Consider the following 12743-nt stretch of genomic DNA (forward strand, 5'->3'; position numbering starts at 1 on the left):
GATCCTCTCTGCATTATATCATGGCCCTGTTGTAATGAATGTGACATATTTATAATGTAGTTAATGCACTTTTGATGTCTCCTCGTGCCCTGTGAAGCTGAATGCACAGAAGGTCAATTGAGCTTATGATTGTACAATAAACTATTAACTACACTGAACTCCTCCTTGTTTACTTATTGAGATTCTTGATGTGATCTCGTGGCAGGACGTGCAGCCTCCGACGCCGCCACGCTCACATTTTGTTTGGCCGCTTTATTGGAGCGATATTACAATAAACGCTTATTTTGGGAAAACAGCACAACAGCCTGATGAGGTTTCATAAACCGGAGCATTCGGCGTTCCACGTTTTAATCACCACTCATCCTTGTCAAATGGGATATACTGCAGCCCCCTCTGCACTGCATCCGTCTCCGAGCTCGCCCTCCCACTCAACATGTCCAAAGACGCGCCGTTGCTCTCATTAGGATGCTGGATGCGGCGAGGAGCCCTGATCTATTCACAATTGCTCCTACAGGAGCGGGGACCTCCTCCCCTTCTGAGGGGGCCAAGAGCTGCAGATTAAAAGTCACTGTGTTCATCACCCTGCTAAAGCACTCCCATTAACAGACATTACATTACCTACCCCGCATGTTCAAATCCCTAACTGGGGGCTCCGTACCACTTGTCATTACATGCTGGGATGAAAGTCTTTCTAATGTTAACATTTTCACATTCACTACACCAGCTCTCAACTTCAAATGAAATCCAGTTATTACTGTCCGTTCTGTGGCGCCGCCTGGTCGGGGCGCCGATTTCCTGAACAATTAATCTGTATTTAAGGTTGTTAAGTGTGTTGATACACTCAATTCCTGTGCGCTGAGGGGGGAAGCCGGAGCCAGCAACTAATCAAAACGTCTCTCAGACATTTACAGAGCAATGTAAACTGCACAATTTTTTTTTGTGGGGGGGGGGGGGTTGCTGTGAATCAGGTTTGCTGGTGTTTCTGAGCCGAGCGTTTGTTGCTCCCAGCTGTTTTTGGCGAGGACGACTAGGTTCAGCATTTCTGTGTTTTCACTCTGCCCTCGCTTTTTGCAGTTTTTCCCTCTGTACTCAGGAGGAAGCTTGTGAGTGTGCGTGATTTCTTCCAGGAGGTCAAACTGTGGCGTGTCAACTCTGACTCCATGTGACCGTCTCTGTGTGCTCGGTGATATTGCTGCGATGGGTTCAGTCGATGCTGCGTTCAGTGAGTATTTTGTGTTAAGATAAAGTTAATAGAGCATGTGTGAAAGTGCAAGAATCTTTTATACGTGTGTACAATGTGCATGAGCAGAGTTGTGTTCCTTAAAATCATATTCAGTTAAATTTGTGGTCAATAGAACAGAATAAGATAATTGCAGATTAATGTTTGGGTCCAAGACAAAGCTCATCAAAGATAACAATAATAATTGAGAAAAATATTTTTTTAATATGGTATGCTTAGGTGGTGTAATATATCTGTTTATAATGTCTTTATTTCCTCCACTGAATCCATTGATTTTTGTCTTTTGGGCAACAATAACTGGGAGCATTTACTGAATCAAAAAAGCTGCTCTTACTCAGATCAAACTGGAGAGGAGTGTTTGTTTCCTTTCACTGACACTTCTTGGATTATTGATGCATTAACATGATTGTTCTACAATAACTTATGATTAAAACATTACAGCTGTTGGCTGTCAAATTCACATTCTTCTTTTATAAGTACACATATATCTATATTGCCTCTTTTGAATTGGAATTCAGCGTTATTCTGCAGTAAACTTTTACATGTCACATCTCATTTAACCCGCATGTGAATGCATCATCAAGCTGGTGATACATGCTTTAAAAGAGTTTACACTTAATGCATCATCATAAAACAATAGCTGTGTCTCATTTCAGGGGCCACATCCTTTGGAGGCTGCATTCGAAGACTGATTGCATAACAGCAACATGACTAGACTGTCCCATTTCTGAGGCTCCTTCAAACGCGGCTGACAAATGTGTCCATACATCCCAGACAAACGATGACTTCAACTGGTGGATCCATCCCAGCCCAACAAATCTATGAATCCCGGGATTCATTGCACCTCAATGACAAAACATTTTTCAAAGAGGGAATGGCGCTGACAAGCAGTTAGACATCCAATGTCAACTGAACTGAACGGCTAACGTTACACATGGTAAAAGGGACACACAGCTAATAAGGCGAATATACGTATTAAAGATTTATTGTGTGGAATTTAGTGGCATCTAGTGGTGAAGGTGAATAGTGTTACTAAGTGAGCACCCCTTCACCCCAAACTCCCCGTCCAAGGGTGAAGAAAGTATGGTGGCCTTTTGGTAAAGTAAGAACGCAAAGGAGAATGTTTAGAGCCAGTGTTAGGTTTGTCCATTCTGAGCTTCTGTAGAAACATGGAGGTGCAACAAGGCAGACTCCATGCAAGAGGACCGGCTGCTGATGTAGAAATAAAGGGATCATTCAAAGGTAATGAAAACAGTGATTCGTTTTATGTGATTATTCACTAATACAAACTTAAATGTGAATATTATTTTCCATTTCCATATCCAAAGAACCTCCTAAATTGTACCAGAACTTATCTATAATGGATTCCCCATGGTACATTATAAAAATTTGCAGAGATTGATTTTTTGTGTGCAAATTATGTGGTTTGACATTTTCAGCAAGTACAAACACTATATGTTTTGAAAAATACAAATATTGGATTAAACACATTGTCTGTGCAATGCTTAATTTAACTTCAATTATTGTACCCTGCAGTTTCCTTTTCGAGCTTCTCTGGAGCAGCACGTACAGTAAGTGTCATCCTCTGCAATTTTTTCCAGTAATTTGTGTGTAACACGCTCTGAGGGGGATTTATATTTTGCACCATTTAGGTGGTGCAGTGCCCCAGAGCGTGCACTCTTGTTATTAAATATGAATCTAATGGTCAGAGACAGGTGTGCTGACCAACCACATACCAAGACACAGCTCCCTGATTCTCAAAGTGGAGTTGCAGCGGTACCAGGCAGGGGCGCTGCCAGGGATTTGGAGGCCCACAACCAAATGTTACAGTGGGCCCCATCACCACTGAGAGCTGTGTGCAGACATGCATGCACCATTTAATCCAGAACTGACAAACTCTATAAGAAATGTGCTGAAGGCATCTTTTAGGGCAAACATTGAATTATTAATGTAGGCTATAATAAATACAACTGAATTGTAAATTAACCTCTGCTAACTTTACATATTCTAAAGAATAACAAACAAAAGGAGAAAGTGAGCATGAATATTCTCAAGTAGAAAATAAGCAGCTGTATAATGTAAAAGAAAAGAGGGTGGGATGGTGGCGCCAAAGGACGATTATAATTGCGTGAGAAATTACAATATGTGCAGTTTTATTTTTGATAAAGATTTGACCATTAGTTATTTTTATTATAATAAAGTTAAAGTTTGCAACTGACGCATGATTCAGCTCAAAGCTGCCCACTTCCCTCTTCAGTTGGGAGTGCAGCTGCTTCATTGGTTGGGGTATGTGGGTTGGGGAGAGGGCTCGGCTGGGCCTGGCACCAGACAGGGACAAGTGATTTAGTCACTTCTCAAACTTCAGCACTGATTCAACGTCGGTTAAAAGTGGAGCGAAATGTTCAAAATCAAACAGAACCTCCTCGTCCAGTTCTGCATGGGCATCAATGAAAGCACTCACCTCATCCATAACAGTCTGATGCGACAGCCTCGACAGTCAATCACGTCAAAAAATACAACGCATGGTCGACAAATCATCAAAGATCACCGGCACCCCGACTTTTGTGCACCATCACAAGGGCACAAAAGTCCTCTGATCCCTCCCACTCTGCTCACCATCTGTTTTCACTGTCACGATCTAAGAGGCGCAACAGATCTTTATCCACCAAATTATCTCGTTTCAAACGTTTTTCCCCCAAAACCATGCAGGACTCTGAACTCCTTGCAACAGCCACGATGGACATGCTCTTTAAACACTTTGCACTTTGCTCTGCTCTATGTGATATGGTCCTGTCCACGCATTGTCCAGTGTCATCACTGTCTATATCAATGTCACGATGATGTGTCTTTATCAGGCTGCACTGAAGAATTTGACTGACTTGACTGTTGGGTCATTAATACATTATTCTAATCGATTGAAATCAATTTATTAAAACGTGTGTAATTTTTGTGACGATATTAAACAAACAATTACAAAAGACCTAGCTTAATGACATGGTGAAGCAGTGTGGGATCGTGGGAGTTGTCCTCACCACCACTACGGATGACAATCTACCTGACACAAGTCATGAGGTCATGTATTTAGGTTTTATTCATGTGACGCAGCAATTTGTGGGAGGAAGCTGATGTGACGACCAAAATGAAATTGGGGAATTCTCTGGGTATAAACCTAGTTGGAAAGTTTTTGGAGTACTCTAATTACAAAAGCCGATAAAAAATATATAATATACATCTAGTCTTTTGCAGACATTTTAATTAAGAATTGTTAAATATTGTATTTTTAAGCCACTAATGCAAAATGCAACAGAAGTGACCGCAGTCACAGGCCTTTTTGAATGGTCCTAACTTTGCCTCTTCATGAGGTGCTCCTGTTTTAGAGGTGGATTTGGTTATGCACACGCTCCACCCCGCTGCTCCACCCGAGCGTGTTAAACATGCAAACACAGGAGCCTCTAATCAAAATAAGTAAATGTCGTTTCAAGTATTACAAGTTCCCTACAACTCAAGGTCAAGGTCATCAGTGAAACATTCTACAAATGGAGCTGTTGCCTCCCCTCATGCCACATCTCTTAGAAAGAAAATGAGAATAGAAGAAAGATTAACAATCCTAACTTAAAATATGAATAATAAGAAATGGGTCCAAAGGAAATTAGTGCAGTTTTCTATAAATATAAGTCAAGGTTAACAATATATTATACACAAATATGGCGACGTGGCAGCATTGCACGCATCCGTATGTAAAGGTCCAAAAAGAGGGCTAATGCTAAAACACATTGCATTATTCACTATAATGAATCAGAAATGAGATTCCACCACAGGGTCTTGTTGCTGTACCACATAAGTTAACAACATTACATTACATGGAAAAAAGCAGGCTGTGTAACATTAGCCGACGTCTGCGGTGTACGGCAACAGATTTTAGAGTGTAGCGGGGGGGCTCTGTGCCTAATTAGAATTTGAGAGGTGAAAAAGAAGGGAAATAAACACTGAGACAGTGTGGTGCAACATGTGGAGCAGGGGTGGAGACGCTTTAATGATGTGTCCATCTGTCAGTGCATCTCCCGTACCTTGACCGTCCAGACCTAACAGTTCCTTGTACAGATGGCTGCCTTTTTACAAACAAACAAACAAACAAACGTTGTGTGCGTGCGTGCATGATAAGCAACACCGTGCCGGCTCCCATCGATCCGGGCCTCGCCCCAGCCTTCCGTATGAGTGACACACTGACTAATACACAGACAGATAAACACTCACACTGACAAACACGATAAGGCTTTGCCCACGAAACGCTGACACGGGACTGACTGATGGACGTCTCCATGGAGACCAGTCACCAAGACTGACACAATGTCTCTCGCCGCCGAGCGCCTTGCCAACCGAATCAGGGAGGTGAGGGAGAGGAAGGAGAGGGACGGGGGAGAGAGGGGGAGATAAAGAGTGGAAACACACTGTGCAGCAGCAGCAGAATGATTGCAGGGCACCGTTGAAATATTCCGGCATATGCGCGGACCCGGCGCAGATCGGGTCTAGCGGGCCATGTGACCGTCCTCCTTGCCCTCCGATCAGCTCCTCTCACACCTCGGCCTCACCCCATCACTCACACCCCTCCGTCACTTTTTCTTCTCCTACAACCTCCGCATCTGCTCCTCTCCGCGCCCCCTTTCCCTTTCCCTCACCTACGGCATGTTTACTTCCACACCTCACCTCCTCTGCCGGTTTCTCCACCCTTCCCCTCTCTGCGGGTTCTTCTCTCCACCCCTCTCTCTCTCTCCCTCTCTCTCCCACGCTGTGCGAAATGGAAGCTCTCACAGAGACCTGAGGTTGCCATAGTAACCTGCCATAGTAACCACTCACCATCTTGCGTGCCTCCGTCATGTTGGGGGGGGGGGGGGGGGGGGGGGGGGCTCGGGGGTGTCCGCGGCCCTGATCTGCAGCTCCCAAAGCGGGGCGTCACTTCAGTAAAGCCCTGCGACGTGATGGAGAAGTCTCTCTGCACACTTGCAGACGACCATGCCTCTGAAGAGGTCAGTGACTGATGACTATAGTTACCTGCAGGTTAGTTTGCCATGTCATTAGACAGGGGTCACCAGAGGCACACAGCCGAGAGGGAAATTGGCTCTCAATTCTCCGGATAGGCTGGTTATGGCTTCCAACTTTTAATAAAATGTCCAAATTAGGACTCACTTGGGCTTCATGTGGCACATCGGGCACCTCACCTCACCAATTATCGACCAAAGTTTCAAAAGTCCACACAGTGAAATTTGAGCCCGAACGCCTCGCCACTGCGCCACCCAATCCAGTATGACGACAGAAAAGTGCAAGACGGGCAAAATATATAAATAAACCCGTACAACTGAGTCAACACTCTACATATATATCGCGGGGAGTCCAGGGACTTGGAGAACAAACAGCGAAGGCATGAACGGGTTCACGTGGTGGCACCGAGAGTAATCGTCCCGGCCGCACGGCCCAATCTGTGATTTATCACGTCGATGGGGCGTCGCTTCCCTAACTACCTCCTCCCGGGGCCCTCAGCGGCCTCACTGGGACCTCTGCTGGCATGTCTCATCGTCACCATCTCATTGTGACATCACCAAATTGCCCGCCCCACCTGAAAACACGACAACATCCAACCGGATCCAAAAAGGACGTCTGGTTCTCGTGCGACAGAGCGCCCACGCTTCTCTCCGGGAGCCTCGTCGTGATCTCTCAGAGTGCCGGGGAAACCAAACCTGTCTGTGTCAGGATTGAATCATGGCACAGAAAAATAACAACAACAAGGAGGGGGGGGGGGGGGAAACCTGTTAAGCATCACACTTTGGTTATAATTTGATGTTTACTGCTCTCATGCACTATCTGTTTCTTGCCATCTACATCATCAATATTTATAGTGTCATCACGAGCAGCATCAGTATGCCACTACCGTTGTGCCTCCAGCCAGCGCAGCCAGTCAGTGAGGCAGACAGAGGAAAGGCCCCGGCCTGACTCTGCAATGCTGTATGGGGCTCTTATGCCGTCACTGACCCCCGACAAACTCCCTCAAGACTCTGTGCCGAGACACAGCCAAGCTGGCTGTAGCCGCAAAGCGTGGTGGTCACCGAGGCCTGACCGCCTTCATTACCCAATCACATTTACTAAGAAGATAATATCTCCTTTCTTTGCCAAACTCAATATGAGACACGCAGGGCTGACCGCTCTCTCTGTGGCCAGCCCGTTTCAACCGGCATGCACCCGACTGCGTCTGGACCCTCTCAGTCCGTGGAGCTACTGCGATGACACGCGAGCGAGCGGCCACTTTTTGACCGTCTCCCCTAAACAGATGATCGGATGTGTGGCCGAGCACCGACCCACAGGACACGAGGAGGGGAGGCAGATGAATTGCCTCGGTCCACTTTCCAGGCTCCCCTCTCCACTTCGGGTCATGATGAGGATATTCTCCTCTGGGGAAATCTCACCATTTCTAATTATGTCAATTCAATGGATTATTGCATTCATTTGGTGTCATTAACCATTGCCGCTCTTCCAACTGTTACTCAATAATTAATACCCGGGCAGACATCATGATCCTCGAAGGGCCAACACCCGGGTCGGGATGGGGAAACTCAATCAACCAATGTTGGCTAATCATAACCCCCCCCCCCCCCCCCCCCCCCCCCCCCCGCCGCCATCATAGACAGCTTAGCATTTGTGCAGCGGATGGGTCAGTGCTTATGCACTCCCCCCCCCCCGGTTACCGAGATTCGAATTGTGCCATATCATGCGAAAAAAACGGAATCTCAGATCTCTGTCTGCGGGTTCAGGCATGGCTTGACCACGTGGCGGCCGGCGGCGACAAGTGTGATATGATCCCAGTGTCTCCGATCGGGTGGGTGGGGGGGGAAGGGCTCCTCGTGCTGCATTATTAAGGGACAGCCGGAGGTTGTTCCTTCAGTTGTCAGCCTCTCCCGCTGATCAGCAAGTCTCTCCTCACCCTTCAACCTGTGTACATCAGCAAGTCGTGCGGCCATCAATCAATGACACCCGCGCCCTATGAAGAGATCAGCGACCAGCTTGGCCTGATTAGAGCAGTTTTAGTGTCATCTATAATCTGTCTCTCTCTGGCCCTCCGCCACACACGCGGAAATGTGCATTAAAACACGCGCACGCCCAAACGCACGCGCACACAGACTCCAAATTTAGGGCAACAGTTTCACTCTTTGCATTTTAATGTAGCAGCAGAGACGTCCCTCAGAATGAATGCGGTCCTTTGTCCTTTTGAGTACAGTACGGGGACGAGGGAAAGGCAAACTAGACAAACCGGATTGAAAGCATCCCGGGCGTCATTTGAGAGACGCACAAATCATTGACATTGGGCTGTGTTTTGGGGAGGGGGGGGGGGGGGGTAATCATTTATATGCTGGACTCCTCCCGTGACCTTTCCCACCCCGCGTGTTTGGTTTCGGAGGATTTGCTGCGACTTCTCCACATCTCCTCCGGAAATAAATCGCACTGGCTCCACAAATCCAACGGCGGCGGAGCAGCGGAGGGCCGAGCATTATCTCAAAGTCACACCTTCCCTCTAGGCCAGGTGTGCAGGTGTAATTTACCATGTCCCTGTTAGCCTGCTTGCTTGTTTTCATCAGGCTCATCGGCCATGGCCTGATTCCTCAGATGACTGTAATCACTCAGCCGCTGTTTGATTTGTGACACGGGGAGGACTCTGCGATCGGTTTTGTGGGACCTATGCAACCATGTTAAAATTAGCAGGATGACCACAGGAAGTCATCAGGCTGATGGAAAAGTAAAAAAAAAAATTTAAAAAAAAAGTGTTTTCCTCCAACCGCAGCAGAGGAGTAAACTGTATCCGTTATTAAAAGTATGTTTGGTGGTTACACTCTTCTCACATGTTGTAACGCAAGTCTTTCCCTTTGTCCACCATGATGAGGAGAATGAAGCCTCGGGTGGAGGTGTCTGAATGTGGAGCCTGTTACAGGTGCAGAATCCTTTAAGGAGGAGTAAATCTGAATAAAACATTCCACCTGGATCCCATTGACTAATCCATGTTAACCTTTCCTTGTGAATCATGACATTGTTCAATTTTAATAACATGCATATGAGGTCAAGAGGTGGCGTGCCTCTGCACCTTCAGGAGTTAAAAAGCTGGATGGATCTAAATCGTGCAACAGATTCCCTCCACTTCCAGTGCTTTACTTATTCAGGACAGCGTGCTCTCGGATTTCTCTGCCACCAATTTCCCGAATGAGGCTCGCAGTAGTTTAAATCCCTCGGACGTTAAAACCACAAGACAGATTTTAAATAAATGCTTCCTTGTGTCCCTGACGAGTGGCTGCGTTCTCATAAATGACTGGCTTTATGCAGCCTGAGCAAAGTTTCAATCCATTTGGCAACGCGTTGGTTTCGACGAGTTGAGAAAGTTCAGCGTCCCAAGTTTCGGGATGAACCAATTCTACTGATATTTAGGTCTCGCTCGTGCGTCTCGATATGTGAAGCACCTCCCTGAGCTCAGCCCAGCCTTTTAAATGTGATACCATGTGACAAGCCTGTCATGAAGCCGAGGCCTTGTGGTGCTGTTGCACACAGGTCCTGATCAGGTGCTGAGAATGAAGCCCCACTTCCTCACTATATGAACTCAGAGCCACCACAATATGAGTGGATAAAATACATACTTTCACAGGCTACATAAAAGTATACCGTCCTCTTAAAGTTTTACATCACTGGGTCTATTTTAGATCTAATGGAGAGAATATGTCGTGAAGCAGGGCCTCGTAAATGGCATGTGTCGTGGTCTCCTATTTGACGGCTGGGCTACGACGGTGTAGGAGTTTACAGGTACTGGAACAAGCATAAAATCGAATATGGGTGCATGAATAAAAAACACAGGTTGTAAAATACAAGCAGCAAAACAGAAGAGAATAATCATCCCGGGGGGGAGGGATAAAAGAACATCAAAAATGACACCACATCCATTGTCCAGTACTGTGTCCGGCAGAGATGCTTTAAATCTTAGCACCACAATTTCCTTCAGAAGGAAAAACTTGCAGAGTGAGGAGGATGGGGGGGGGGGGGGGGCATCATGTCCCTCCATGTTGGAGCCCACACCCCTCTCTTGTCAAATCCTGCCCCAGTGCCCCACTTCACCTCCCACCATTAATAACTTATTCTGTCTATCAGAAAACTCGGGAGATCATCTGGCTCGTCCACATCACACACCGACGCGCACGCACACACACACAAACGCACACACACACACGCACACACCTCCTCCCGCCAGTTCCCAGCCTGCTCGGATTTCCCTGAAACACCGCACATTAGCATTCAAATCCTCTCATAACCGTATCGCTGTGTTGCAGATAGAGGCAGTAGATCTTCATCCATCAGTCCTAATCTATCTGCTCCTTGTTCTCCAGCCGGAGGGAACCCGGGCTCTGACTCAGAGCTTAACCCACCGCGCATAAGCCGCAAGGTGGCTGCGCATTTTTCCTCCAAATCTGGGGTCATCGAGCAGGGGCCACGGCCCCCGACGCACAAATTAACACTGTAAACTGGTGCGATTAGGCGGGTTCGGATGAGTGTGTGTGAGCGAGAGCTGCGCGCAAACCGGATCACACATTAAACCCTGTCAACAGCTTGTGCTCCGGCGGAGGCTCCTGCCACCGCCAAGGTTAGATCAGTATTATCAACTTGTATGCACGAGCACACTTGGAGATGCAATAGAAAAAGACTCATTTATACAATGATGAGGGTGTAGAAAAAGTTTGAAATCCTGCGTATTGACAAAGCAATCAGACATTGGAAATGTATTGATCTATCTAATTGTTTTCCAGCCCCCGAAATAATTATCTCACGCGTCAAACATGTCAATCCTGAGCCGTGGGGGGGCCTACGCACACGCACGCACACATCACATCGTGGACAAGGATTTTCTAATTAGTAGTTTTGTTGCAAATGCACAGACTGTCCGGCTACGCACACATGCACGCACGCACACACACACACACGCGTGACCAACAGGAGAATGCGCGCACATGCGTGTGCACCACGTCTGTGTGGATGGCATCGTCTCTCTTACCTTTTTATTTCGCGATCCGCTCCTGAAACGCATCGGAGCTCCGATAACTCCGAGAGCTTCGCCTTCCCTCAAACCAGCGAGTATTCCACTGCAGAGCCGAGTCCTCTCCTCTCTTTCTCCCTCTCTCCCTCACTGTTTCTCTCTCCCCTCTCTCTCCTCTCTCTCCGTCTCCCTCACTGTTCCCTCCTCTCTTTCTCTCTCTCTCTATGTCTCCCCCACTGTTTCTATATCTCTCTATCCCTCCTTTTCTCTCTCTCGCTCACTGTTTCCCTCCTCTTACTCTCTCTCACTCTCTTTACTCTCTCCCTAACTGTTTCTATCTCTCCTCTGCTATCTCTCTCTCTCTCTCCCTCTCTCTCTCTCTCTCTCTCTCTCTCTCTCTCTCTCTCTCTCCTCTATTTCTATTTCTATCTCTCTCTCTCTATCTCTCTATCTATCTCTCTCTCTCTCTCTCTCTCTCTCTCTCTCTCTCTCTCTCCTCTATTTCTATTTCTATTTCTCTCTCTCTCTCTCTCTCTCTCTCTCTCTCCTCTATTTCTATTTCTATCTCTCTCTCCTATATTTCCTTCTCTCCCTCTCTCTCTCAGATTGATTCACCCTCTCCAGGTGCTGCTGCCACCGCTGGTAATGAGAATTGTCTCAGAGATCTTCAGGTGGATGGAACCACTGCTGCAGGACGGTGCGGGGAGGTCTGACTGCACCGCTGCTGCTGCTGCTGCTGCTGCTGCTGCTGCTGCTGCTGCTACAGTGAAAATGAAACTTAATATGTTTATTTACTGCATCGTCCTCTTTTGTATTACATGCAAATAAACAAACAAACATCACAGTGTCTCTATTGCTCTCCGCAGACCGTGCACGTTGCACCAGAGCTGCACACAGCCAATGGCGCAGGTTTAAATATGAACAAGCCAAAATTAGATGACATAAGACACATGCATCAACTGTAATGGCAATAATACTCCTCATAGTGATTAGAGCTACAATTGGCTGTATGGACCCCACAGTTCTCCTCTACAGTGTTAAACTGCACATTTTGTTTTATGTAGCATTTGATTCCTGACGTGTGTCCATGCGCTCATGTCTCTATAATACGATGATGGTGTTTACAGCTTGTTACAAGGGACATTTGCTGCTTGGCCGGTTCCCTTGGCAACGCTGAAGCACACACACACACACACACACACACCTGAGCAGCACCGCCTCATTGGATTTGTGTCCTGCCTGCCATTTCAGCTCCAATCAAATAAATATCTATCTATATATATATGGATATATATATATCGATACAGCATGTATATACTGGTGTGTCTGAGTTCTTTTTACAGAAACAAGATTTCCTATTCAAAGAAAGTGAGAAATTAAGTCATTCATGTAAAGTAAGAGAGAAATCCTGAGACTGTGTGTGTTTGTGTGTGTGTGTGTTTGTGTGTGTGT

The 12743-nt window shown here is 46.6% G+C and overlaps 1 protein-coding gene and 1 long non-coding RNA gene across 2 annotated transcripts in view; one reads left to right on the plus strand and one right to left on the minus strand.

Moving 5' to 3' along the window:
• Positions 1-11685, minus strand: part of lrrc4ba (leucine rich repeat containing 4Ba) — a 35123-nt gene extending 23438 nt beyond the window's left edge. Inside the window, exon 1 of the mRNA XM_053444396.1 lies at positions 11310-11685. The gene's annotated coding sequence lies outside the window, so the exon portion shown is untranslated. The remainder of the gene's footprint in view (positions 1-11309) is intronic.
• LOC128459273 (uncharacterized) lies at positions 864-2726 on the plus strand. The gene is made up of 2 exons (XR_008342124.1): positions 864-1222; positions 1897-2726. It is a non-coding gene; the product is annotated as an uncharacterized LOC128459273 (long non-coding RNA).
• Positions 11686-12743: the final 1058 nt, after the last annotated feature.

Source organism: Pleuronectes platessa, chromosome 16 (genome assembly GCF_947347685.1).
Source record: "Pleuronectes platessa chromosome 16, fPlePla1.1, whole genome shotgun sequence".
NCBI lineage: Eukaryota > Metazoa > Chordata > Actinopteri > Pleuronectiformes > Pleuronectidae > Pleuronectes > Pleuronectes platessa.